Below are 27,115 nucleotides of genomic sequence, written 5' to 3'. Positions count from 1 at the left end.
CAAGTTCAACGGTTTGCTCGTCCTATTGGCTAATGAGCGGTATGTGTCGGCTGTAAATAGCATATGGACTTTCTATAGATCAAAAATGTACTATAAGTTTTTCAGTTATTCGGCCCAGACAGCTATCATTAAGAATGGTATCACACATTAGTTTTTTTTATCGTCATTCTTTTGCCCTCTCATGCCCAATCAATTGACGAAACGTACTCGCTAGCGAAAGGCCAGTTCCTTTTCCTAGAAGCAACAGATTACCAATTGATGTTCGCACCTTCTATGTGCAGACGACGCTCGGTTTGTCGCTGTTCTGCGTAGACTGGTGGACGAAAGAAGCCGCGTAAATTGCGTACGGGCATCGTTCTGCAACAATAAGCAGCGGCCAGTTGAGACGACTGCCACATGTAGACGTAACGCGTCAGTCCTTCATCGTAAGAAGACGCCTAAACCTTTTTGCCTTCCGAGAGATCGATCGATCGATTGATTGATGATTGAATCTGTCTGACCTGGAAAGGGAACCTACCGGGACTTCTGCTTTAACCTAACCGATATCTTTCTTTTTTTCTTATAAGCGTAATTATTTCACCAGCTGGAAAGAGCTAAGTATACAACATAGACGCTTAAGCAGGCAAGAGGTAAGAGCTATGACATCTAATGCCGGAATTTACGAGAAACCCGCGCCTTTCTCTCGATGTCTTCTTATACTGACTATTGAAAATGAAATGGTAGTTATTGTTATTGAAATTTTGTTCTCGGCCGTTTCTGTTATAAATTATTCATACGAATGACACAGTGATAGCACTAGTGAGGTTTTCACTCGGTAGATCAATAGACGGCGCTGATCCGCCAATGCGTTGCTTTCCGAATCCGCTTTAGCCGCTCGTCCTGTCACAGTTGGCCGTCATTAAAGATGCAGAAAACATATTTGATAGTGTCCATTACCTCGTCACCGTTCTCCTTCGTATTGGACGACTAGCCTATCTGTGAAGCACGATGGCATTGTCGTCTGTCTGAGAAACTGCTCATTCCAAGGTTTTTTACGGCTATGAATTGAGCTCTTCGTATAGATAGCATGAGAACTTTACGTGCCGTATACGGTAGATTGTAAACACTTTATTGATAGTATGAATTGAATTGCCGTTCGAGAAGTGGCGTCAAGCGTTTTGGTTCTGCTCAAGCCTTCATTGCTCGAGATACAAAAGCGTTTCTGACTCTAAAAGATCCCGACCTTCGCTATAACAATACACTGACTCAACGGAATTGTTTCAATGTATTGATAACAGCTTCCGATCCGTTTCTTCCACATTCGTATTTGTTTGCCATCTCGACATTTATTGTAGGATGGGGCACCTTTCTTGATGTGACCATAACGATGATGAAGTGCGTGCCTTTGTCACCGCTTTACTAGGGCAACGTATGGCCGCTAGCTCTAAACGTTTACAGGCGAAAGAGAAGTCGCTGTCACATAGGGAAGTTGGCTATATCAAAAAAATATTAGAAGTTTACGTATTAATAGCGAGCTATCCCGAGGATCAAAAAAAATTGAGTTCTACTTGTAGTGTGAAGATAAGTGGCTTCGCTGTTCGGCTCGACACATCGATCCTTTCTCAGCGCGTGCTATACTAAGAAGATCTGCTATGTAAAATTATCTCTAAGTAGACAAAAAAAAAATGTCGTCTTATTCCTCATTGCTTTCTCATAAATACAGACGGACCCCAAGCAAGAAACAAAAATATAGAAAAGCGACAATACTCAAAAAATATTTCGCAGTAAACGCGAAGGAATCAGAAATGAAGTCACTGCGCCGCTGATGTCGCTGGTGGCATCGTCCTCGTCCCCCAAAAGATATCACTACCATCGCCATCCTCACCACTATCGCCGTTATTAATGCTACTGTCGATGTACATTTCAGTTCTCTAACGACAGGTGACTTTAGCCACTATCGGGCCGCTGCAAACGTGCGACTGTCAAAAATTGTTGGGTGGCCTCCCTTTTGCCAAGCGGCGCGCTCGGATTTAATATTTAGCTAGTATGCGTTCATTTTTTATGATACTTTTCGCTTTTTTCCTATCGCATTTGCCTTTGCTACGGAACCTGCCTTGCTGGGTCTAACTTCACCAGTTCTTTTTTCGGTGGTCGACGGATCTTAGGTGTGCAACGTAGCCAAGAAAGAGGATCAGCAACCAACGATCAGCGTGAGATTTTTGCCGTGCGATGATAGTCAGCTTGCACGTACGTGCGGCTGCAGCAGTATAAGTTATGGCGGGCAGCGTGTTCTACGGATATCATAAGCAAACCGTATCGGCGTAAGAACTTTAGCAAAACAGTGGGAAGTTTACTGATGGACTGAGCCATGGCTCCTTCTTCGACAGCGCGAGAGTAGCAGGAGGCTTAAATATGATCAATCGTTTCTGGTCGAACGGCTCACGGCCGGAAAACAGATCTTCTTCGATATTTTTGTGTCTCTCATTACTGTCCATTGCGAGTGACTTACACAATTTTTTTTTTAAACCTATTTATTTTATATTAAGTAGAGCTATGACAGCTTCTGACACGCGTACTGACCTATCTACTGATAAATTGATATATATAAGCCGATCGGAATTAGGTTTTTTTTTTTAGTTAGAGAATAAATATCTTCATTTTACACTCTACTCTGTGACGGGCAATGACGGAAGCAGAAAGAAGCTGATAAGGACACCATGAACACATGTGCGGCTCAGGTGAACGTGCAGCGCGCCGATGAGAGTTCATTGACGTCTCTTTTGACTGACAACCTGAAATTCGTTCTAGACACAAGGACAATGACCCTTTTTCGGATCTATTTTCGTACCTCGTCCTAGTTTTTCAAGCCTTGCAAGTGGATAACGGGTCGGCACGAAATTTTTCGTGGCCGAATCAAGCAAAGCATGATGCTTTCAAAGAGACGGATGCGAAAAGTGAACGTTGGCCCTACTTGTGCTAACCATTTGGAAATTAATCGGTGACGCGTTTGATACGTCTATTCAGGATCAATTTGATATTATTTTGCCTGTCTGTTCGACCGAAACTAGACATTGACAGGGCATATTTGACACGTATATACTGGTCCACTTGAAGAAGATGGGCAATATTGAAAGACGTATGTTGAATTTAGTCGTTTGCACATCCTGAGTAAGCGTATCTGGCTAAGTGAGGTCAGAAACGGAAATATGGCATAGGGGATTGCTATATACCCCCAGCCGTAAACTACTGTAAAAAAATTCAGTGTAATGTGCACTTTTGCAATGGCCATGTGAGGGCACGGTAAAGCGGGCATGATTAGAAGCGGACTGGAAGAAAAAGCGGGTTAACTTTTTTTTTCTAAGAAGAAAACAAAATTCGCACAGGCTGGAAGTGCGCGGATATTTTCATTTAGGTGCTACCAGTGCTTCGGCTCTTCTATGCGCCGTCTCTGTATTCGATGAAACACGGACAAATGCTATACGCTGAAAGCCAATAGTAATTTGTCATTAAGTTAGCTATTCATTTCTATTCCCGCATTCTATGCTCATTACTTGTAATAATAATTCATAGGGATATAATGGATTATTTTTGAGGAAAAATCATTTCCACGCGGTTGGATGGTTGGTCATCGATATCCATCGTGAGTCTTACCAGCGTCATCGGCGACTTAGTTCATCACGTAATAGCTACTCCGAAAAGCATTGTTACAGACGTCTAAAACACTTCGCCTTTATGCAACAAGAAAACATAGGGGGGCATTATTCAATCACCCGGTCGTCGAATGTTGCCCCAGAAGCCAAATGCAATCAACGAAGCCGCCACTCCCGAGAACACTTTGATACTTTCCAGGATGATTGAGCGCGCTGTCCACGCAGGAATTGGCCCATTATCGTCATTACGAGATAATGGGCATCTCGAAACGACGGAGTCGATTTTTCGTCCCGAGGTCGCTGATGTAACACCGCGACCGGCCACTGGGTGCACATGCCATGCGTCGTAGTACGCAGTACGAGCGTCCGGCAAAAGACTATGGGGTAAAACGGGACTGGATTCACGAAAGCTTTTTTTGAATTGTTGTCAATAATAATGATGATAATACTACAAATTATATGCGGTAATAAGAATCATGATGATATTGACGAGGTAGTCCCACTAAATATGACGGACGGATGCAAAGCAAAAAGGAATCGGTCCAGCGGCAGTGATGTATTCTTGCATAGTTATCGCCGATAGCCAACGGCGGACAGCGACCAGCGCAGCGTGGCCGCATTCACAGACAAAAGAGAGGACAAAATGCGGGCGAAACCTTCGTTACTCCTGCTGGCCGCTGGCAGCGTAGAAATGGAGAGACTTCTGCCTCCCTTTGCCCAATGTCGATATGCATCTGGCGATACTGTGCATCGCTGCCTCGCCACGGCTGCAAACTACTTCCTACCTTTGTGCGCTCCCGATTAACGGTAGCAGAATTGAAACAGAATATGAAATAGAACAGAATCATATATCGCCGTTACCTGTAGCTCTTGTTTATACATATAGAGCTGTAAATGGTAGGCCAGTATGCCCTGCTATTAGGGCACGGAAAATGAGACCTGACCTGAGGGATGCAGCCGTATAGGTCTCGTAGTAGAAACGCGCTAAGGGATGCACTTTATGTAAAGTACTCGTTCACTGCACTCGAATTCCAGTTGACATCAACTTAACGATTTCCTTATATTTCGTTCGTTTCCGCTGTTGGGACCTGGTCTCGCGATGGCTGCACAAGGATGAACCTATTTAACGAATATGTTTTTCTAGAAGCGCTTTACTTCGAATTATTTTTACGGGGTTGTCGTATACCCCCACAGCAGTAGTTATGAAACGTTCAGCTAAGAGCCTATTACTACGTTAGGTTTTCGTCTATGCCTCATAGGCTCACTGGGTCCTGCTGAAGCAAGCAATTTGCCCATGTTCATTCTCAGTAGACGACGTCAGCGTACTTGTAACGTAATGTAGATACGCGGCGTGCAGCTTCACAGCGCACTTTCTATATAGCACACCACCATCTGCATGCGCCGTCCTGATTCGTTCTGAAATAGGTTGCGCCCCCATCTGGAACAACAACTTCGTAAACAAAGCGCTAGAAATGGTTTCTTTTTTGCGGTTTAACATCTGCCATCGTTCCGAATACTATGTTCTAGTAGGCTGGAATCATTTTGCACTCTGACTTTAGCGAACACGAAACATAAAAGCTAAACGGACCCCTCGCAAATGATCACCATTCGTTATTAATACGTATTGGAAAAACGGGCGTTGTCACCTGATGGACGGCCTTGGGATCTAGCGACGGACGCGCACCAACTCCTACTATTTACCCGATTACCCGAGGACACATCGAGACTATATATACATGTATGTAACGTATCGTAATTATATATGTTTTTTCGTTCCGTTATTTCAAGTCGCTGCGTTGTGTTAATCGGAATCGACTAGGCCAACAGTTATCAACTAAAGACATGAAGCTTGTAGCAACAATGATAGTAATGTAGCAAAGCTACAACACGTTATGCCGTTTACGTCGTATGGCGTAGATAAAAAAAAGATCAGATATCCCTATTTGTAGCAGCGATCATCATAGTTCATCTCTATAGACGCGTCCAGAAACGATAAACACGTATAATGAAATAAGTAGTATATGTTAATGAGGCAGCATTTTCGTAGATTTTTTGTGTTATAAATATATTCGAGTGGCTGCCAATGACGGGTGGGTGAAGCAGTGTCCAGGTGAAGTTGCTACATGTCAAGTACATCCCTCAACACACGCGCTTATTAGAATCGTTTCCAGACGACATATGAAGGCCTACTAGGAAATTATCTCCAAAAATATTTATAAGTATTGTTATGACCGTTACCAGATTTGGTCGGTCGGCCCACATTTAGCTGGGGCGTATTTCGTTCCCGTTAATGCGCAACGCCCACCGTTACTTTGTCAAATCGCGCTCGACAGAACATTATGACACTGTATTATAGCGGATAGACAATTTGACGCTACCAATATCATTTGGCTTCCGGCCGCACGGATGCGGACCAGCGGTAGAAACGCGTACCGAAATGAAGAGCGTATTGCTAGTTAATTTATAGGGTAAATGTTGAAATTATCGTATTTTTAAATAGGATACGTAGACTTAACCGAAAGTGCCGACGGTACTACGAAACAGAGCCAGTTATCGATTCAATTATGTCAAACTAGCTTCCCTGATTCGTAGTGTGCCTTATTAAATATTTCAGCTCCATCCTCGATTCGTTCGTTCCGGCCAAACCCCTAGCTGCTATTGCCACCCCAATCGAAGCGGCTCAACACGTGAAGATGGATGGTTTGTTTTCGCTCTCCCAAATGTGATTTTCCAACGGATAGGCAGAACTCAGCCGCGAATGTATTGTCAATTTGACGGCCGTAACAGCAGCGCAACGGCGTCGGCGTTGTCTCAAAAGTCTAAAATTTTGAGTACTATACACTCATCTCACTCACTTGAGCTATACACTCATTCACAGTAGCAATGATCAGACGATCAGGGGACCATACGTGGTGACGTACCAATTGTCACAGTGGACTTGTGTATCTGTTGGCCTGCTTGTCTCAAAGAGTGGGAGGGAACAGTAAACATCTGGGCTGGCTCGTAAATACCGATTGGGTGCGCTCGTATACAAACGTTAGGTTAGCGTAGCCCAAAAGGAAGTGCCCTCGCTTCCACAGCCCACCACGTCACTGATGGCTCACGGTTGCACGTAGAGTACTATAAACTAGCAACGCCAGCTACGATGGAAACGAAGACTCAACTTGAGAATACCCCCTGGAGATTGCTATGACGTCGTAGGGTATCACGATAATGACAAATTCTTTTGTTAGCGGGCTTATTGTTTCGTCCACTATTGCTTGGCCAACCAACGGTTCCACGACAGGGTAACTCTTCACCAATATGGCATCATCGTAGTCATTGTCGCAACTATATATGTGAATAGAAGCTCCCTGGCAAGGTGGCCGAGCTTCGAATGTCTGTGCAGTGAACACGTGTAGGTTTTATGAAGTCGTATACGTAGAGAGTGTAACGCAGCGAAGGTTACGCAAACATCACTCGCATGAAGTGGCTGATCATCAAAGCTAGTGTATAACTGTATGGTGATCGGACAGATGGCGTTAGGAGTTAATGGCGGGTGGCGACATTGTTCTGGCCGAATCTGGTAATAGTACGTGACGTACTGCGCATATGTACGCGAGGTGCCTGGTTCAAACGAAATATCTAATGGTACAGATATCCCTGAACTAAAACTAGTATTAATTATCTACTCTGTAAAACAGCTATATTGTCACTAATGCGACCGTGAAGATGGAGCAAATGTGACATCAGTCGACGCCTAAATTATAGAGCATCACCCAACCAGAGACAACCCGGTCACTTCAATTAAATATATTGATACTGGAATTTTTTTAAGAAAAACCATTACCTTCGGTTTTTCTGTATAAGACTTTATCCGTTATGGGTCATACGTTACTAATAAGTCAACAGGCTTATGGGGCTATAGTGATTATGTACATCGAGCACGCTTTCATTGCTTTGTTGCTATACACAATTAAACCGTACTTCTTGGGTGAGTATATCACGTTCCTTCGCACGTGTGGGCAACGTTGCACCGTATTTCTTATCTTACTTATGTCTCGCTTGATGTTAACGCCTGAATTATCTTGTTCTTCATGGACTATGAAGAATGAAATACAGCGAGCTCAGGCTACTTGAATAACGTCTACTAAGATAGCAAATGAACCTTTTCATCCCCCGGCACCTTCAGATTCGAATAGTCATCACATGGTGGGTTCCTTATAATCTGCTTGCATCCGCATCAGGCCTAGAAAAAGCTAATCCTTGAAGCCTGCTTTCACAATTTGTAACGCCGATTAGTTGTACACTGCGGCCTTCTAGACCATTGGCGATCCTTCGTTTCGTCTTCGTGGTAATCGTTTTTATCGACGAATTAAATCTCTACTACACAACTGTTATTGATTTGTAAATGCTCTCGAATCTGGATGATTATGTTCATTCCCGATAACACGGATCAAAAGGCCAACAGTTCTAGCCGTGCAACGCACGCTGATCGTTTCGCCTTCATTGATACATAAGTAATGTTATGTCTACGTACACTATCTAACAGACGTAGTTAAATGCATTAAAAGGACGTTCCCTGAACCGTTTGGCTTCTTCCGCAACATTTGTCTCTAGCTCTGTAATTAGTTTTCTCATCGGGGTTGTCTCTACTCAAGTCGATGTTAATCTTCCATAAGTCGTCGTTGGTCGACAAGTACTACTCCCAGGCTTTCCAGAGGCTATTCTTCTACTTTTCACTACTCAACAAATGAACGAACGGCGGAACGACCGATGAATCGGCAGATTGGGTCTGTTGATAACTCGTAACACACCACGACAAGCCGTGTGACTACGGCTGACGGCTGCGTGATCGCGCGTGTCTTGGTACTCTTTGATGAGTTCCTCTCGTTTCGACTCTCTTTGTAGCTCTGCCTTTATTCTATATTCCTATGATTTCGATTTTCGTTACGATTCTTTTGTTTCACCGCGTTTAGGTGTTTGTGGTCGTATGTGTGGGTGTGTATGTGTGTGTACGCGCATCTGTGCTGAATACAGCAGAAATGCCCGGCGGTCGTGAAAAGGAATGACTATGTTCTTTAGCCCTTTTTTTGTTTTGCTCGTTTTGTTAAAGACGGTCGGGTTAACCGAGCAGCGGAGAGCATCAAAGAGAACGCTCCAGATAGTACGAGAGCCTTGACAACAACCGCAGATTTCTACCCGTTACAATTGCCGCCGCTAGTGACTTCCCGTCTGACCAACAACTGCGCTGGTACAACGCCATTGAACTCGTTGTGATGCCGTCGTGGCAACAGACGCAGTGCACGGTTCCGCAGTTTCTATAAAGGCAAACGCTGCTTTCGGTAGATAGAATAATAAAGCTTTCGCCGTAACCGGGTCACCGCTCTCTTGCGGCAACGGCCTCAGCTAAGCAACTAACGAAGATTACTCGGATGATCAGCGACCTCCGACCTTCACGGTTGAGAGACACAATTCCAGCGCCCCAAAGGACGGTCACCGCTAATAATGACACTGACGAGGGTGAAGTGGGCAAATATATAGGTAAATATCGGGCTTGCGCCCCAATACCGACCAGCGCGTTGGGGTAGGGGTCCAAGAGCAGATGTCGTGATTCGAATTGCCTCGTATCGACTATTGAGATATGCATTGTGTTCGTATGTGCAGATCTTCTTCGTCTTTGTCTTAGTGAAGGACACAGTAATTTGCCAGCACCATCTTCCTACTGCCGTCGCCGATGCATTTCTTGTTGATGATGGTCCAGGTGGTGATGATAATGCCTGCTGAGCGTGTTAGGGCCGAGTGTGGCCATTTTCTGCTAACGTAGAAGCACTAACGAATGCCGCGGGTGCGATTCTCTGGGCGCTGAGGACGTTGTACTCTGACATTGTCCATCGGCAAATCGGAAATTTCTCTTTCGAATCGGGGGGGGGGGGGGAAATCGAGCCGGTCGAGTTTAGGCCCGGGCCGTTGACGCGAAGGCTCGCCGCGATCAACTACAGATTAAGACCACCATCTACCGTCTGAGTATTTATAGCGGGTGGAAAAATGCGGAGTGTGCATACATGCCGGCGAAGATTGGCATTGGAATTCTGAAACATCTCTGGTATGGGGTAATTATTATTAAGTGAAGTCCAGTTGTGGGGGGTGAAAATTAGCGATCGCAGTAAATGCGCGCATAGTTTGCGTATTTAGCGAAAATGTTGAATTCGAATGTCTTCAGTTAATATTGGCTGGTTTGTTTACTGAATGATTTTATTTAAAATAAGTTTTTTTTTTTTATTGATAAACCGCACAACCTTAAACGGGCCAAATCTTTTCCAGAAATTTGTCTTATAAACTCATACGAACTTTTTATCTTTATCGATGATGTTAAATATTTACCTTCGTTCGTTCAATCGCAGTTGTTTTCAAAGGGCCTAGAAAAAGGCCATCTAAAAAGTGAACAGATTCGGTCGAATAATGTTTTTATCATAGGCGATGGCGTCGTTTGTTTCACCGATGCTTTTATTAGTGCTGGCGCTACGTGCAGGCCAGGCCAAATCAGATGTCATCAAGCCTACGAATGGTTGTTTCGAGTGTTCTCTGCTCAGTGTGTGGTATCAGTTCTATATCATAGTTCGTATGAGGCGAACGTCCGTTTTCGCGTTCTAGAGGCCCCATTCTGTGTGTGACACAGAGTCCGTGTACGTCTGCTCGCTTATGACAATGCACGACAGCGCTTGTTAGATCAGACAGACACCGGCTTTAAGGATACTTCCCATAGGTTACGCTGGAAGTTATACACATCCACTTTGGAAGAGCCGTTGAATACTGAATTGCTTTACGAGGAGAACGATGTGCGCGATACAGAAGGGTTGCTCGTTTCTCGTTATAGGATAGTTATAAATAGTAAATGAGGTTAGCGCAGGGGGTCAAACGAATATCATTTGAAATTTGAACTATCGAACTTGAAAAGTTCGGCAACTCGAAGCATAAAGGCCATAGCTGAATTTCGATAGTTCATGTACACGATGCACCCAGAACGCAGCCTACTCGTAGGACGGCTTTTTGTTTCCGAGCCCGACTAGTGACAACATCATTATAATGGTATCGTCAATTGGTATTAGTTTAGCTATCAATAAACGTTAGATGTAATAAAAAATGACGGGCAGCGAAGTAGTTCAATAGCGAAATGAAACATCGACGCTTAGTTGTTGTTCCACAACTACGGGATCATGCCACGTAACGATTAAACCTCTGAGAACGATTGTTCGCATGGTGGAAAAACAAAAAGAAGGCGGAAAAATTTAAATCGGAACCTTTCGATCTATACGTACGTTCATGACTTCAGATTATGAGTTTCAACTAATCAAAACAGCCATCCGAATACATCGGCCCGTGTAGTATGTATGTGATATGTGTTGATTCAATAAAATCTCATTGACATAATTGATGGTGCCTAAAATTAAGTGGTTTTTAAAATGTAAAATTATACGCGCATAGGATAAATCGACCAATATATATGCATATGACTCACTTACTATATAAACCGTATAGTGCTTTGACTGAATATACAAGCTTTAGATGCTTCGCACAGCTGGACAAGTCAATATTTTTCCAGTTCGTCCATCAGCATACGTTCATTTCTACGGTACAATTAATTGATCGATAATCTAAATCTCAAATTTTTACCCGATCGAAGTGCCCAGTCGAGCACTTCAACGAATGCGCATCAATCAAAGCTAGTAAAACGTTTCCGTGAAACGCGCCCCTTCGATGTCTATGTAAATGTGTATATTTTTATTCGTGTAGAAATGTCTTCTTCGTGCTCTCTAGTTCTTTGAACGAATGGGGCAAATGTCAACAATCGACTCCCATCAATCAATAAAACGCACAAGACAAAGGCATAATAAAATAACTGCCCCACAGCGGCCTGTTTCCTGCACGCATCCTGTTACTATTAGATATGACAATTCTTCCTATACTTGCTGTTCGCGCCGGCTCCCTTTCTCGTTTTTTACAAACCAATGTCCCTGCCAAACGGTTTTCGAGGCTTTGCGTTCATTTTTGCCCGGTCCGTCTGGCTGGCAGCTGACGATGGTGATAGTGCAATATCGTCGAGTCAATATTGGCGGATCCCGGAGATGTTGACTGAATTGATGAGCGTCGTGTGTAGTGGCGATCATTGAAGAAGCACCCGGAACGCATTAAAAGCGATCGAGTATCGTCATCCGAAGTGCGTTCAAGTACCCCCCATTCAAGCGTTAGACGCATTGTCACTGTTCGTCGAACATCGGACGTAATGCTTGAATGGATAAGCCAAGATAGCTTCACCGGTCCTATTTTCAATGAATAGCAGTTCGCTAGCGTTGTCGCTGAAGCTGCTGTTATTCTTGTTGTTACGTTCACTGCTGTTGCTGTGAGATCGTACAGTGCCGTGTGTTCCTTCGAGCGGCTCAGGCGCCAGCACAAAAGCAGGAGACAAAAAGGCCCACAAAGCCAAATCAATTATCTTAGCTCCCTACCTCAGGGGTGCTGCTGCTGCTGCTGCTGCTGCATTGTCGCCTACGATAGAACCACTTCACTGTCGCAGCTGCTGTTGTTAATTTAATGCTGTGAAATATGTGTTGATGCGGTGTGAACCTGTATCCTCAGAAGTTGAAGCTTGTCTTAAGAAGTCGACCAGGGTAGTGAATCATTTGGATGTCCTTCTCATTTCTCGCGGCCGGCGCCGTCAATGTTTTTCCTTCGCACTTCGCTAGCTTTCGTGACGGTTCAAGTCTTTGCCAACATCAACTACAAGCAGCAAGAGAGAAGTGACATGAAGAAAGAGGCTCGTGATAGCATAAGTTGAGCAAGACAGCTTTTATCATAGTACGCTGAATGTCGACAAAGCGTCGGCCCAAATAACAGTTGCTTCAGTTGGACAGTCTGTAGAGCTCATAAAGAGTGCAGCTATACAGGCTGATCGTTGAATAGACTGGACCATAGGTAATTTCATTTGCGTATGCTTCCTCCGTTGCGAACAGCTGGGCAGGGATCGATCTGCTGTTCATCAGAAAAGGACCCGCACTCACAGCCAGCCGTGTCGAAAAGCTTTTTCTGCACTTCGAGAGTCTCTTCAGACAGGAAGGTACGCTCTTGCTTCGTAAACAGCCTGGCGAATAGCGTAATAGACACATACCTCTACAAAATAAACGACCGAAGTTTTGGGAAAGATAATGAAGCTAAAAAAGTGTGCCTGCGTGCAAATGTGGGCCAGAGACCCGTATAGGGTATGGGATGGCGACATATAGCGAATCGGATGCCTGATCTCATGTTTTCGAGGAACAGCAGAGTCAGAAGCGCGAAGTTCGACGTAACTTGTGCTATTGGGTTTGTTCCTCTGTAGTCATATTGGTTAAAATAATTATATTGGTGTAGCAGAAGGGCGTTTAGTTATGCCTTCAGCATGGGACCAAGAAGACGCTGGGCTGACAGCAGACACACTGAACGTGCAACAACAAAGCGATGACGTGAAGCTGTCAGCAATAACAGGAAGCCTATATCTTGCTGTTTGCTCCTTTGTTCGTATTACGAAAACAAAATATATCGACGATTCCAATGACCTCCTGATTTACATGCTCCAGGTGAATATGGAGTTTGAGATCGAAATGTTATTTCTCTCAAATCGAGTAAATTTTTTTTGTTTATATCGTAGATTCGTTTGTTAGATGAGCCTTCAGGCAATAATGCTGCAGAACTTGTATGACAGAGTCCAATTATCGACGTACATTGAGCAGGATGGGGTGCCATTGCTTACCACCTCTATAGTCAGAGAGCGATTAGCTTCTGGGTGTGTTCTGGGGTAAGTCTATAATATGGCTACGTATTGTGAGTCAAGTACATATATAACTTACGTAGAAATTTCACGATCGCCAATGACATATACTGGCTGTACGTTGCGGCTGGCATAGAGGAATAGATACAACGATGCGAAACAACAAACCCTCGGCGTACACGTGCATGAACCTATAAGCGTATGAAAACTTGAGATAAACGCCCCTCTATGCGGTGGTTGTGTCTTTTTTGCGTTTTCTTAGCTACAGAATCTCTCCTCGAACGTATATTTCACGTGCTTTTGCACTCGTTATAATGGTCGTTATTGTGATAGTCGTATGTAATTATCAGCTGAGCAACAACGTACCAAAAATAAAATAGTTATAAAAATAATACGATTTCTATCTTTGCCATCTGTATGAAGTCGAGATTCAGTTTCGTGCCTATGCCGAGCTATTCAGACGTTTGGGGTCACTACTGCCTCTCCGTTTGGCTAAACCTCATACACGACTCACCGACAAATGCTCACTTTTAAGCAATTATTCATATTCAGATAATATAACAATCGTCAAAACCTGGTCAAAATTATCGTCCCCCCTACCATTATTGTAGTCGTTCGAAACCACTATTACTCTACCGCCCACGAGCTCTTGCACGGTACTACGGTCGTGCTATACGTACATTGTATAAACACGAAAAAGTGGCAGAAGCGATACCGACATGTTTTTAGTGGCAGTTTTCTATGTGTTTATTGCTGGTTGAAACGCATAGGCGGGCTGTCAGTAACAGTTATTCCTCTTAAATAACAATCACCTTGACAACCGTAAAAGTTTTTGTAGTAATGACGATAATTGTTATTTACCCAATATCGTCACAACATGCCCATCCGACAGGTGTACTTCTGATACACGTATCATAGAAATGCGGTTATTTTTTTTCCAAAATAGTCTTACATATATACATTCATTAATGAAAGCAAATTTAACACGATGACGCCAGCCTGCTATCTCACTGATGCTGGTTCCGTCTGCTCGATAGGCAACGTCATTCTTAGACGGCTGCTATTTTGTCTAATCAATAGCTCTGTATGCGGTAAATTTTAACGAGCATCGTACACGCAGCCTATGCTGTAGTTAAGCGGTTGTGACTCTTCCACATCATACGATAACGGAACTTCACTCTATGCTCTAGGATTGACTGTACCAATATCACAGTTGAGGGAGTACGGCCGTCATTATAATGCCACATGAACGGTCATAATTTGTAGAAGAAGTAATCACGATAAATGGATCAAGTGAGAAGATCTTCCGTACCACCATCATTTCAGTAATAGACATGTGGCAGTTAAAGTTTCTGCTCGATGTCTGAGTATCGGAAAGGAAAAACAGTGCCGAACTCTCGTAGCGATTGCTTTCATCACTGAGCGATCAGAGCGACCTAGCACGAACATCGCCTCTTTAGCCACATGCCAAACTTAAAAGAAAGTTAACACGAATCCTGGCTGTTATCGCTGCGCTATTTTTGTCGTTGATGTTTCTCAGCCGTTATGTACAGTTATGATGAAAAACGAAGGAAGCGCGGATGAAAACCACAGGATGGGGCGATGGTTCCGATTACGTAAGTCATCTGGATAGCGCCGATTTGGGCACTTGCCAAGTTCCAAGCCGAAATGGCTTAACATAAACATTGTTATTGACATCTATCTTAACATAACACCCACTCATTCCCATAGTAGCTCCCCATTATCGCTAGGGTGTGTAAGCGCTATAAATATGTTACTTCTCATGCACAAGTATAGTCTACTATGTGGTCTATTATATGAGGTATGCTCGCACCGTAACCAAGTTCCTGTTAGTGAGCCGAAGTAATATCGATTCGATCGTTTTATTCGATATGATGCCCCCCACCACAAGGATGCGGTAATAACCGCACTGATTTATGAACGTCTCGCACATTGATCCATGAGCCTTATCGACTGACCATATAATTCGTATAACGGAAAAAGAATACATGCCACAGATCATTTTGACCGAGGCTCCGCAAAAGATTCCTAATGCACTTACGACTTCCTCTGCACTTTCTGGTACTAACTGGTTCATCATGCTGCTTTCGTTGCACACGGCCATGACGGCACCATCATCGATGTACTTGTTCTTGCTGCAGCTGTCGTTTGACGCGTAGCTCTGCAGGCCACGTCATTAGCAGGCCTGCTGCGCCTATCGATACCAGTGGCGTTAGAGGGCGATCCGCTGTAATGCGGACTGCAATTTTCGATGTAAGGATCTCCGTGCCTAGCAGAAACAGCAGCAGCGATGATCGAGTCGATCGCTACTTATTGGTTATTTGATTTTCAGAGCTGTATTTAGAATACACACGAGGGCGGAGAGGCGATAGCGATTGGCGTGGTCAGTCAATCGGTCGGTCGATGAAAGTCAGCTGGTGATTCTTTCGTTGTTTCGTGGGTTATGAAAAATGTCTCCTTCTTTACTTTAGTTGTGTATGCAATCGCAGTAGAACAGCAAAATTATGGACATCAGCATCGGTTGTTAAATCGGCTGGGAGAATCAGCTAGGAACGACACTGTTGTTCTGGTAAGAAAGCTTTTATAGGTAAATGTGGTCTTGCTCATTTATGACAAATTGAGGCCTAAGGAAACGTGAGAACTCACGGAACACTATAGATTGCTGATATACTGATGACTTTATTATACTAGACGTGTATTATAGGTATTGATGCATCTCTAGCGTAAACGCCAAGAGCATTGAATGAAATCAAGGGGGGAATAACCTCAAAGCATTTTTCCATTCAGTATTTAGGAACTGCATCGAAGTGTCAAGGGAGCTCTTTTTTATCACTTGACTTTTTATCATGCTTAACATAGAGACAGGCAGGCAGGCAGGCAGGCAGGCAGGCAGACAGACACATTTGTTTCTCAAGAGAATGGAAAGGAAACTATGAAATTGGTGTGATTTCTATCATCAATGAGACCCACACACAAATACAGAGATGATATTTTTCTATCCGCGTCTGCCATAGTTTTCCTAAGCATTGCCAAAGCCCTTTACGTCGTCTGCTTCGACAATCCTCGCTTCTGGCCACAAATTCAAAAACGTTCGCTACGTTTCCCCTGCGTATAGTCCCTATTGTTGTTATGTCATTATTCTGCCAACAACGGCAACTGAAACATTTTTCACTTACGATAGACAGATACGGATATATCTCTGTTATATCGTATATACATATATTAGTCTAACTTTAGTCCCGTCGCATGTCTTTGGCACGGTCGATTCCTTCATGAATGAGTTTGAGGATTGTTATCTTCGTCTATCCACCACTTCGTTCTTCCAACGAAAAAAATCCCGATAATTCCAATGAAAACTCTTGTAATAGCAAAGATGGGGCCGCGAACGATGGCGGTAACGAAGATATCAAATGTAATTTTTTGTGATTTCTCTTTGTTGCTCGACTCACAAAAAGGTACTCGATTCATCGCCGCGGTAGAGTCTCGCTGATATGGGTGATAAGAGTGATCGGTAATGCATAACATGAATCGTGTTAGCCATTTTCTGAACGTGTGAGCACCTGGTCGAGAGACGGGTTAACCACAAAAAACAGGCCACTTTAAGCGATGCCAACGTTGCCGAAACGATATCTTTGGTGATCTAGGATGTAGCTGTTGATTATCATTTGTGTCGGAAAGACATCAGTGATTCTAACGGGTAGTCGAGAAGAGCTCGAAGAAGGCTTGCACCCATCAACTCAATGCGTAGCTAATCGGAGTTTAAATCGAAGTAACTTACATTGGGCAAGAGAGTTCTGCTATAGAATAAATGCTAATTTTTTTAAAGCAATTTCAATTTTGGTGTCGATCGACACTGAACGACTTCATCCTGCCAGCAGGAAAGCATGGCAGTGAATTTGCCATACATCTCGGGGCAAATTAGTTAGTCGTTACATACATTTCACTACGCAGAATAATGGGAGTGATCATACTGTTGTTATGTGTGTAGACTGTGTACGTTTACTAGTTGGATACGTTACCACACGAGTGACACGTTTGATTAAATAACATTTTCCTATAGAACAAATACGCTACTACATAGAGAGACACGGAAGCAGAGAAGAAATTTATTGAGGTTGCACTAAGGTCGCTCAAAGTTGTCCTGGTTATAACCGTCACAGCGGTGACGGCCGAAACGGCAGTGGCAATAACATCAGCAGAAGCAAAAAAGTGCACCAACGGTACGAGGCGGCGCCGGCGGCAATGCGAAGTTCCAATAGGACGCCAATACATCAGCATTGCCAGATCCTACTTCGCCGCCTTTTTGCCTATATGTCTGCGTTTGCGCCTGTCTATTTTCGAGAGGCCCCGACTTGGGCAGAGCTGGTCACGACCAGTACTGGCAGACTCTCACCTCAGCGTCGTCTCACCGTTGCTTCTTCGATTGCTGTTGGCTGCTAGCGGGCAATGAGGGAGCGTCATACTGCTGTATGATCTATCGTTTGCATCGTCAGCAACGGCATGGGACGAAGATGGCAATAGTGACGAAATGGACGAGAGAAGCGACTAACACTAGACCATCATCATCGCTAGGACGGGTAAAAATAAGGGAGATGCTGTGCTAGTAGTTGATCAACGTATTACCACCAAAAATGCATTTTCTAACAATGCGACGTTGATGATTTAGCCAAACTTCGATACTCACATAAGTTACTCTAATAAATAGCGAGAGGATTTGGGTCACGGACAGGGAATAAACAACAGTAAGCTAATGCGGGAAACCTTTAACTGTGTTTAATTTCCATGTAGAAAATCAACGCGGTCCAAGTAACAGTAGGGAGCCAGAAAATAAAGAAAATGTCAGAAATGAATCAGGAATAGGCGAACAAATAGGCAAATGTGATAAAATAGAGAACCAAAAAGTTCGACGTAGTTTTTTTTTTGATCATTAGTAAGCCGCTAGCTGGTCCTGTCAAGCGCTGTTACAAGTGGTAAAAAAAAAAGTGTCTTACCCTGCGCAAGCCATAACCACCCTTAAGAAGTGTATATTTACAGCATCTGAAGATTATGCTATCAGGCTAAAGATTGGCAACACCCCCCTCCCCCGGTGGCTTTTCTAACCCCTTGAAAGAGCACAATAGAAAGTTCAATATTCAGGGCTATTTTTCATATATCTCGTGTCTAAGGCTGTGTCAAAACAAAAACAAAAAAAAAAAATAGGTATATCAACGAAGTTTTGTCGCATGTGCTGGTAAACGCCATGTTTCACGGTCATATTTATTCAATATAACCACCATCTACCGCGATAACAGCTTGCACAAACCCCTGACTAGCCATTCTAAGAATGTTCCTCCACTAATCTATAATTAACTTCTTTTCCGTAGCGGTGCTTTAAAAGATATTGGCAGCTCGAACCCATTAAAGTGGTTTTTAAGTAGGCTACATGTAAAAACTGGAAAATAAATTAAATAGGCTACATGTAGAAAAAAAAAATTGAATTACATTTTTGGCTGATAACTGGCCAAAAGTCAAAAGCCAAAAAAAACGCAAGGCTTCAAAATGGCTCATTTAAAAATTTTAAAAATCGGAGTCTCAGGACGACTGATTATTAGAGTTGATCTGAGCAATCGATTGATATTGTCCCGTCTAAAAGGGCCTTTAGTTTTTGTATCAAATATGTAGCTATATCGAAAATTTCTTTCCGGATCATTTTAATAAGCCTTCGTATTCGTTCAGTGTAAACCCGATTGGGGACCTTCCGGTTTGCCCAGCTTTTATCTTCCTTGGATTTTTCATAAACCGCACGAGAACTGGTAATCAAGTAGACTGACGATTTTATGCAGGATAGAAATATTCGAATTTCAATGAACGTTCGTATAACACTAGGAGTAGAGGATAAACGTACGCCCGTTACAACAGACAACTCCTCTCCTTTCTTCACTTTGAACGCATCATTTTGTAGATGTAAGGGCGAAACTGTGCTGGATATTTTTGGGCCGCCCCAAAGACTCTGACCGGCTAGACCATGAAAAGAATTTGTGCGAAGATGGGATGCCACCTAACTGCCCCATGACATCCTGAACAATCAAACCACATTAAGGACACCGTTCGCAACAAAATACGGGTTTTACAATTTCTAATGTCGGCAAAATTCGTGCCATTTGTTGGCTTATGGTACTTGTTTCTTAACATTTCGTGTACAACACAAGCTGGGGTAAGCGCATGCGATGCAAAAGCTATGCGGGACTCAACCTTATCCGACAGCTACGAGCCAGCGTGCAGGCATTACTTCTGAGAGTCAATGCCGACTTCGTCGGTGGCAAGCGAACGCATCATAAAAGGACGACACCCCACTAGGTTGAAGCCCTCGACACATGGTGGCGCTCACCGTTCGCGCTCGACCGGTTCAATAGCGCAGGTCAGCGTTTTTTCTTTTGTTATTGTGAAAGTGCGAGAAACATCAGGCCAAGGAAGAACAACATAGGATGAAGAAATCGGTCTAGTCGCATAACGATGTTAAGTCAAAGTAGTATAGAACCGACTCGAAAAACATAAGCGATACACCGAGTCGCCGAAGTTCGTTCATTGTGACCAAGCAGAGAAGCAGGTTCGACCTTCGAAAGAGATTTGCTTAGTCCCGCTGCTAGCACCGTTTCAATAAACCACAACGTATATAGGTAGTATAAGTGCTGTTGGACTTCTTTGTATTGTTCTATTTTGTTGTCAGTTTTTGTCCAGTTTCTTCTGTTGGGCCTACCATCTGTCAGTGTTCCCCTTGCCAACACGGATGTGTAAACCTATAGACGTCATCACGTATAGACGTAGACGTAGCATGGATCGTCTACACCTATACGTGATTTTAGACCACGAGCCGGCAAGCTGGTCCCGTTCCTGACGCTAATCGTACTCTATAGGTATGTCATAACGGAGCCGATTATATCAGTCAAGCGGCGGACAAAACGCAGTGGCCGAAACAAGCTATTTCACTTCGCCGCCGCACACGTATCTAGAGATACGATAGAGTACTGAGAAAATAGCTTAAAAAGCTCCGTAGCGACTGAATAACGTTGAAGCAGCGTTACATCTGGTGGTACATCGTTGGACAGTCAACGAGAGCTTAGGCAACGAGAGTAGCTGCGGAGAACATCGGCAATGGCAGCGTAAGGCGTGCGCGTAGTAGACAGGTCAATGCTTGTGATCCTTCGTGCGCGCCTATTCCGTCACCACGGGAGACCCTCTTCATAGCCATTCTTCAACTGCAGCTTCTGCATGGCTACAGCGATCGGCTGCTGTGACTATTTTCCGGTTTGTACCCGCAGAGCCACCTGAGATAGTTCATAGGATCAGACGCATACATGTTAGATTGGTACGTTTGCATGGCAGAAGCAGTAGAATAGTGTTAAGTAGTTTATGCGGCTCACTGCCGAAGTCCTGTCTTGCCGATTAGTTGTTTTTATTGTTTAGTCATAGGGTTTGTATCAGCGGGACGTGGTGGCCGCTCGTAAGGGCATCCACTTCAAAAAGAAACACCGCTCTATGGAATCGGCTGAGTCAACCAGTCGACGAGAAATGGGTAAGCCGATAATAACAACGAGCAGCAGCGTGCTGGCTTCTTATGCGCGTTTCTATCGATTACAGACCTGGATAACGTTGGCCAGGCGTTTCCGTTATAAGAACACCACTATAAGCTGAAAATAGGCCGGCACCAATAAAATCGAAGACCAAAGCAGGTGTACAGAAAGCCTTCGTTGCTGATCGTCAACTGAGCCGCCGTTCGTTGTCTGACTGTTCACTGCCCTCCAGAGGCTAGAGAGACAAGAAAAAATCAGGTAATTAGCAACAAACACACACCTGGTAATGTTTTATTTCACGTGGTAGACGCGCATTGCTTGCCTAATATTTGAGCTTGGTAGCGATTCAGTTTCGACTGTTTAGGTTTCACTCGGATTGCCCTCCAAGGGGCAAGGTCAGTAGCACAAGCGACAGCAGAGATGGCCTAGAAAGCCTGTTCTCGATGACTTTGCCCTGCTGCTATTTCTGCTGTTGTTATTGTTGCTGCTGCTGTCTACAGAAATTATTGCGGACACAGATATGTGTACGTGCATACATTTCTAACTGCAGTCAACGATGATTCGTTTACTCTCCGCCACATCCGTGCAGAATCGTGCACACTAGTTACCCGCCTACTGACGTACGCAGAAAAGTATGGCTGCAAATCGTCAAAGAACAGGTCTGTCCACCTATAGTCGGAGAGCAGTCGATAAATTCGCGCACGGGTTGAACTTAAAAGCTCATAAAATCGTGCCTGTTTCAACACCTCGCTGGTTAATTGTGCTGAAAAAAATTTTAACATATGAACCAAAGCAATTACTTCGCGCCTGTTCGAGCGACTGATTGACGACGATTTCGTAGCGTTTTCTTATTCTAAATGGCATTCAACTGATGTGATATTTCTTTCATTACCATTCCGACCACTGCCCACTACGACCACTGCCATCTAAGTTAACATTCTTGCTCTCATTGGCTAGCTGCTTCAACAACTATCTAGCATCTCTACTGCACGATTTAATCTTAACTTCACACAGTGCCAGCTTCAAGTAACATAAATGTATGTGTATACGTTGCCGTATTAACGAACGTTCGTTCATAAGATATGTAGGAATAGGTTGGATCAATTAAGGTTGGTCCTTCTTCTGGCTTAGCTTCTTAAGACGCGCCCGCGTGACCCACGAACGAAGTACGTCACGATCCAACGACCAGTATCGCCAATACCGCCACAACCCAATGTGTGATGAATTTATTGTTGGGTCGTGAGGTTTCGCCCCCAAGGCTATTTCACACATTCAAGAACAAAGTGTCCGCCTGGCCAAAAAATATATAAGTCTACTGTGAGTAAATGCTTCTGCGAAATGTCAAAAATCTAAACCAGCCTTACCGCACAATGGTGTATGAGCTTGAGAGCGCTAGACGACCGTATGATCCTGGAACGAACTACCAAAGGCAGCAACGGTCGTTTTTAGACTTCATTGTCAACCTTTTTGAGGTGGCTGACTTGTTTTGTTCGGCCAGTGGTTCAATGTCGAGAGAGCTGTCATCGCGCCTTTTGAAAAATTATAATTTTTCGTATTATCTCCATTGTGATATACAAATACTTCGGGATGATAAGCCGTGCGAAAATTACCGTCACTAATATTTTATTATTGGTACTGTGTGTACGTCCTTCTGCGGCTGTGTCTTCCAAAGGTCTATTGCCCCTAGTGCTGTCACCGGTTCGTACTCTGTTGAAGACCTTTACATTTGTGAATGTCGCGTATGAACATCGGCATCATTGCAACAACATGATCTGCACTATTAGCTTTGGCGCACGTATCTTTGTGCCTAAATATTGTTTGCCTTAGACTGCTCAAATGGATTGGTCCGTAAACTGTTTTCTGGTTATCTAATCGTATACAGAGTAGGGGAATGCTCTATCTTCAAGGGTGCAATCGGCGTCCTTTTTTATGTATCACAATCGACATTGATTGCAAAAAGATCGTCGTCAGCCTAGCCACGATCGCTGGAAATTCGCAAAGAGAATAATTATCTTCCAATAGCATGCATCAATAATTACAATAGCAATAATAATAGTAGTACCTGCCCGTTTGCCTATCTACCTAAATCAAGCAGTCGATGTAACGTGTTGTTTTGCACTTCAGATATTTGTCTTCTTCGTACCTTTCGATCTTCCGTCGACGACGGCGACGGCGATCATGAAGAGTCATTGAAACGAAATAAAAGCAAAGGAAAGCAGATGATCAGTTCAACCACGGCTCTTCTTGTGTCCGCCGATGCCAGCGCACGCCCTCTTTCTTGTTGCTCGGCTCTGCTCTGCTGTATTCTGGGGGCCGCTATATGGTCTCCATCAACATCCACCAACCCAGTCCGATGGTCCACTGCTTGTTGTACATCGAACGAAAAATGTTTTTCGGAGCTGGCGCCACCGCCAGTATTCATCGTTCGAATACACTTCGTTCAACGTCTCTCTCGTAACTATGATGTCGTCCAGCATCCAACATCCACCCTTTTTCATCCGCCTGGTGTTGGCTATCCGAGCCAGTAGTCCGCCTAGATGTATATACAATACGTTGACGTGACAGCAGATCGACATACGATAACATGCAAGCTAGACAAACGGATCGATAGAACCCTGCCGTATCCACGATCCCACACAAAGTATAGATCCCGTATAATATAGTACATATTATATGCGGATGCGTATATAGCATTGTTGTACGTACGAGCTCACTGACCATCACGACGATGTCGCTGCTGCTTCTGATGAAGTTCCCGATTTTTTGGGCCGTTTTCATCCGTCTCGTTTCTTAGATGTCTTGTATGTGTATTATATCCGGTGATATCCTAGTAGAACATTGGATACGGAATACCGCCGGTATTGATCCATTGAGCGTTTGTTTTACGTTACCGATAATTCTAAAGTGGCGTGCGTAGTTAGCGATCTAAACAACAACAACAACAACAACAACAACAGCAGCAGCAGCAGCAGCAGCAGCAGCAGCAGCAGACGCTCTGAAAACGAAACGCGCAAACATACGACAACAATACGAGGAGGGCAACATCAATCAACGAGCAGACGGAAAACTAGCGCGGGTACGGGGTTAGAGGAGGAACGAACGTCGTAGCGCGTTGCACTGCCGTTGATCTTTGGCTGTCTGGCACTATGCTACTTACTATAAAGTCTATATAGCCTGTAATATGCAAATCTGTTAATACATTCTGTTTTTATTATTATCGTTATTATTTAGAGCAACAAAAGCAGATCTAACTATGCATAATCAATAAGGTCATTCAATGGTCGCCTTGCGAACCTTAGGGGCATATGTGAGGTGCTGTTAGGCTGCTGTGACAATGTTCGTTATGCTGAGAGGCCGGCCAGCTGTAGTTTGCCAATGTCATGTAAAAGTGTGTCGAGCAACATTAAGTCAGTTGCAGATGAGGTCCCGACAAGGGAAAGTCGGGGCCCCACGCAATGATCTAAGATTTGAGTGTGTTTAGTGAGTGGGACGGGTAGATAGCCCCAAAGGCTAGGGTCCTAACACAACCAGAAAAGGACAATGTGGGCGCGAGTGGCGTAAAAAATATATGATAAGACGAGATGAAACTGTAATGAAGCAAGGGGCGGGGAGTCAAACTGAAATTTAGAATAAAACAAACGATTAACTGTTGAGATACAGGTGGTAAATATTATTTTACAATAGAAAACAATATATAATAGGATCGTATACGGTGCTGGCAATCTAGTGGCATCGTGTATGCAGTAGATCCTCATCAACTTGAGAGTATCTATGCCTACACCCGATTATATGCTGCCGCCATATAGAGTCATATGTGGCAGCAGATGTATATAGAGGTTTATGTTCTTTATACTTGTTTTCACCTCTGTCTAATTGCGCATGGGGATATGGTCATCCCTCCCACCGCGCACCCTCCTCCTAATAGAAATCAAACTCACGGCTGCAACGTTAGGGCGATCAGCGCTCTTATTTATTATTATTCGTAATAGTGCTTGACGCAGATTATTACGGCGGGCCAAAAAGCATTGCCGGCTGCGAGCGAAGCCTAGACCCTCGGAGTTATTTCATTTGTGATTTTTGGTCAATGACTGGGCGGTCCAGCTCGTACTGCTTCTTGAAGATATACCGAATACGCCAGAGTTGTGCGAATTCAATTTGGCCTCTCCACTTATGCGGACGGGGGCAGGGGCTCCACACCTTTCCATCCGTTGCATCGTGTGCCATCGCGGCGCACGTCCCACGAAATGTTTAAGCGACGTCGGATTGGATGCGTCTTCTCTCGAATGACTGAATATGCTTGCATGCTAGCCGTTCTGATCTTCTCGACTGACTGACTGAACTATAGCATTTTACAGATCGGCAAACAGTGTACAGTGTGGGATAGCCGAAAAAAAATCCGTCGGCAATCAGATAAGTATAGACCTTTCTCGGGTCGAAAATTGGCGATAATAGTGTTTCGTTTCAATGCCAGACCAACCCAGATATTTCAATGTAGCTGTTGGGTCGGGTCGGGTCCTGGTGGCGATTTCGGTGATACAATTACTATTCATTCTGATGTCCCTAGTCGATTAAAATGGCCTTTTGCATGTACGGCTAGATAGAATAATAGGCAAATTATTTCTATATTTTACCGAACGCTATAATAAAAACGGGACATGTAGGTTCTGGGAGCGCACCGTTCTATTAAGTTGTTGTTGACCCACGAAGGCTTCCTACTTTAGTGCGTTTCCTCTGCGAACTTTTCGGTTCCGCCGATGATTGATCAAGCTGGGCCTTCAGTGTAGAGTTGAAGCTCCGGAGGGATCGATCCATTCGTGTTTTGTGGCGTTTCGTCATTTGGCCGTTGTCCATTATCAGTTGTGACGCTGCGCCACCATTCCTACATTCTCTGTTTGAATTTCTGCAAAAACGAGCTAGGCACACAGACGAAAATTTAAAAAAATGTTGCAGGAAGACAGACGAGCTGATGGCCATATGTAGAGAAGAACACTTTGAATGTATAATAATGACAAAGCCTCCATGTACCATCTTCATGTATGTACAAGTGTTAACGGCATGGGTGCGAAGACCACCCACTCTCAGTATTCGTTTCGCGGACACTGACATGGAGCAAAATGATCGGGCCGAGTCGAAACATATCGAACACAGCGTATGGCAGTAGTGTTGCATGATTCCGACCCGTGAAGCTTGTATTGGTACCCGCGTTGTGTATATGCCGTTAGATTGCTCAGCTTTTGGAAAACTAGGCTTTAACGATTTGGGAAATGGGTAAGTGATTAATTCCGCTAGTCGTTGGCTTGGAGTCGACTTAATCATCGCTCAGCACGATGCTTATTAAATGATAGGATTATATCATCATTCTAGTGAGCTTGCTCATATGAATTTGTTCTCTAAGGCAGCCATGAGAAGCTGAATATACGAAATCAAAACTATTTGCTGATTATGATTGATTGGATACAGCGTTTCTTCCAGATGATCGTTTTCAGTAAATCTAAAAAGATCTAAGCCCGTTTGTGCGTGTACTGTATTCTATATCAGCTTTAATTTTTGCCGGCAAAATCTGTTTCAGTCCCCTAACCAGGCATTTTCATGGCTCAACTAACTGAAATAGGCTGACAAAAATACAGACTCCGATACGTTTCCATTCCCACGAAAAGGTTCTTTCCCAATAGCATGCATTATCCTTACGGGATGAGCATCTATTGTTCTATTCAGGGTCTCGATACTTTACCTGCGTCCTCTCCCTGCCCTACGTAGCGCACCTTAACTCCCTAGACATAGTGCCAGATAAAGTGACAAACCCGCATTTCGCTGTCTTAACTGTCGCTATCGATTTCGTAATTGGTCCACAGACACGGACCCTGAGTACCGACGCCAACAGCCCCACTACTCTGATGTTATCTTTACAGATTTATCCATTCCGTCGTTGTCTGATCATTGTTACGCTACCGGCAGTTCATTCTGTGCAGTGCCTCGTGGTTATTGTCTTCTACTCCAATGATCTCTTTCATTCCCATTACGCAGCGCTACGTGGTGTTGAAGGCATCATTTCGTGGACGTATCTCATTGCTTTCCAACGCTGTCGCGGGGGTTGTCGTCTCATGGACGCGCTCCGGAGACATTCTAGTCTCGCC

The 27,115-nt window shown here is 44.0% G+C and overlaps 2 protein-coding genes and 1 long non-coding RNA gene across 6 annotated transcripts in view; 2 read left to right on the top strand and 1 right to left on the bottom strand.

Moving 5' to 3' along the window:
- Window positions 1-27,115, top strand: part of LOC111250317 (ephrin-B1-like) — a 104,885-nt gene that overhangs the window by 11,324 nt on the left and 66,446 nt on the right. The window lies entirely within an intron of this gene.
- LOC111250330 (uncharacterized) overlaps window positions 1-27,115 on the bottom strand; it is a 108,880-nt gene that overhangs the window by 31,564 nt on the left and 50,201 nt on the right. The gene's annotated exons all lie outside the window — the stretch shown is intronic.
- On the top strand, window positions 18,685-23,239 carry LOC147755828 (uncharacterized). Its single transcript, XR_015326213.1, has 3 exons — window positions 18,685-20,715; window positions 21,049-21,239; window positions 23,106-23,239. It is a non-coding gene; the product is annotated as an uncharacterized LOC147755828 (long non-coding RNA).

This window comes from Varroa destructor, unplaced genomic scaffold, assembly GCF_002443255.2.
Source record: "Varroa destructor unplaced genomic scaffold, Vdes_3.0 BEIS01000004.1, whole genome shotgun sequence".
NCBI classification, from domain to species: domain Eukaryota; kingdom Metazoa; phylum Arthropoda; class Arachnida; order Mesostigmata; family Varroidae; genus Varroa; species Varroa destructor.
Note: the sequence above shows the minus strand (reverse complement) of the source record. Positions and strands in the feature narration are given on the sequence as shown.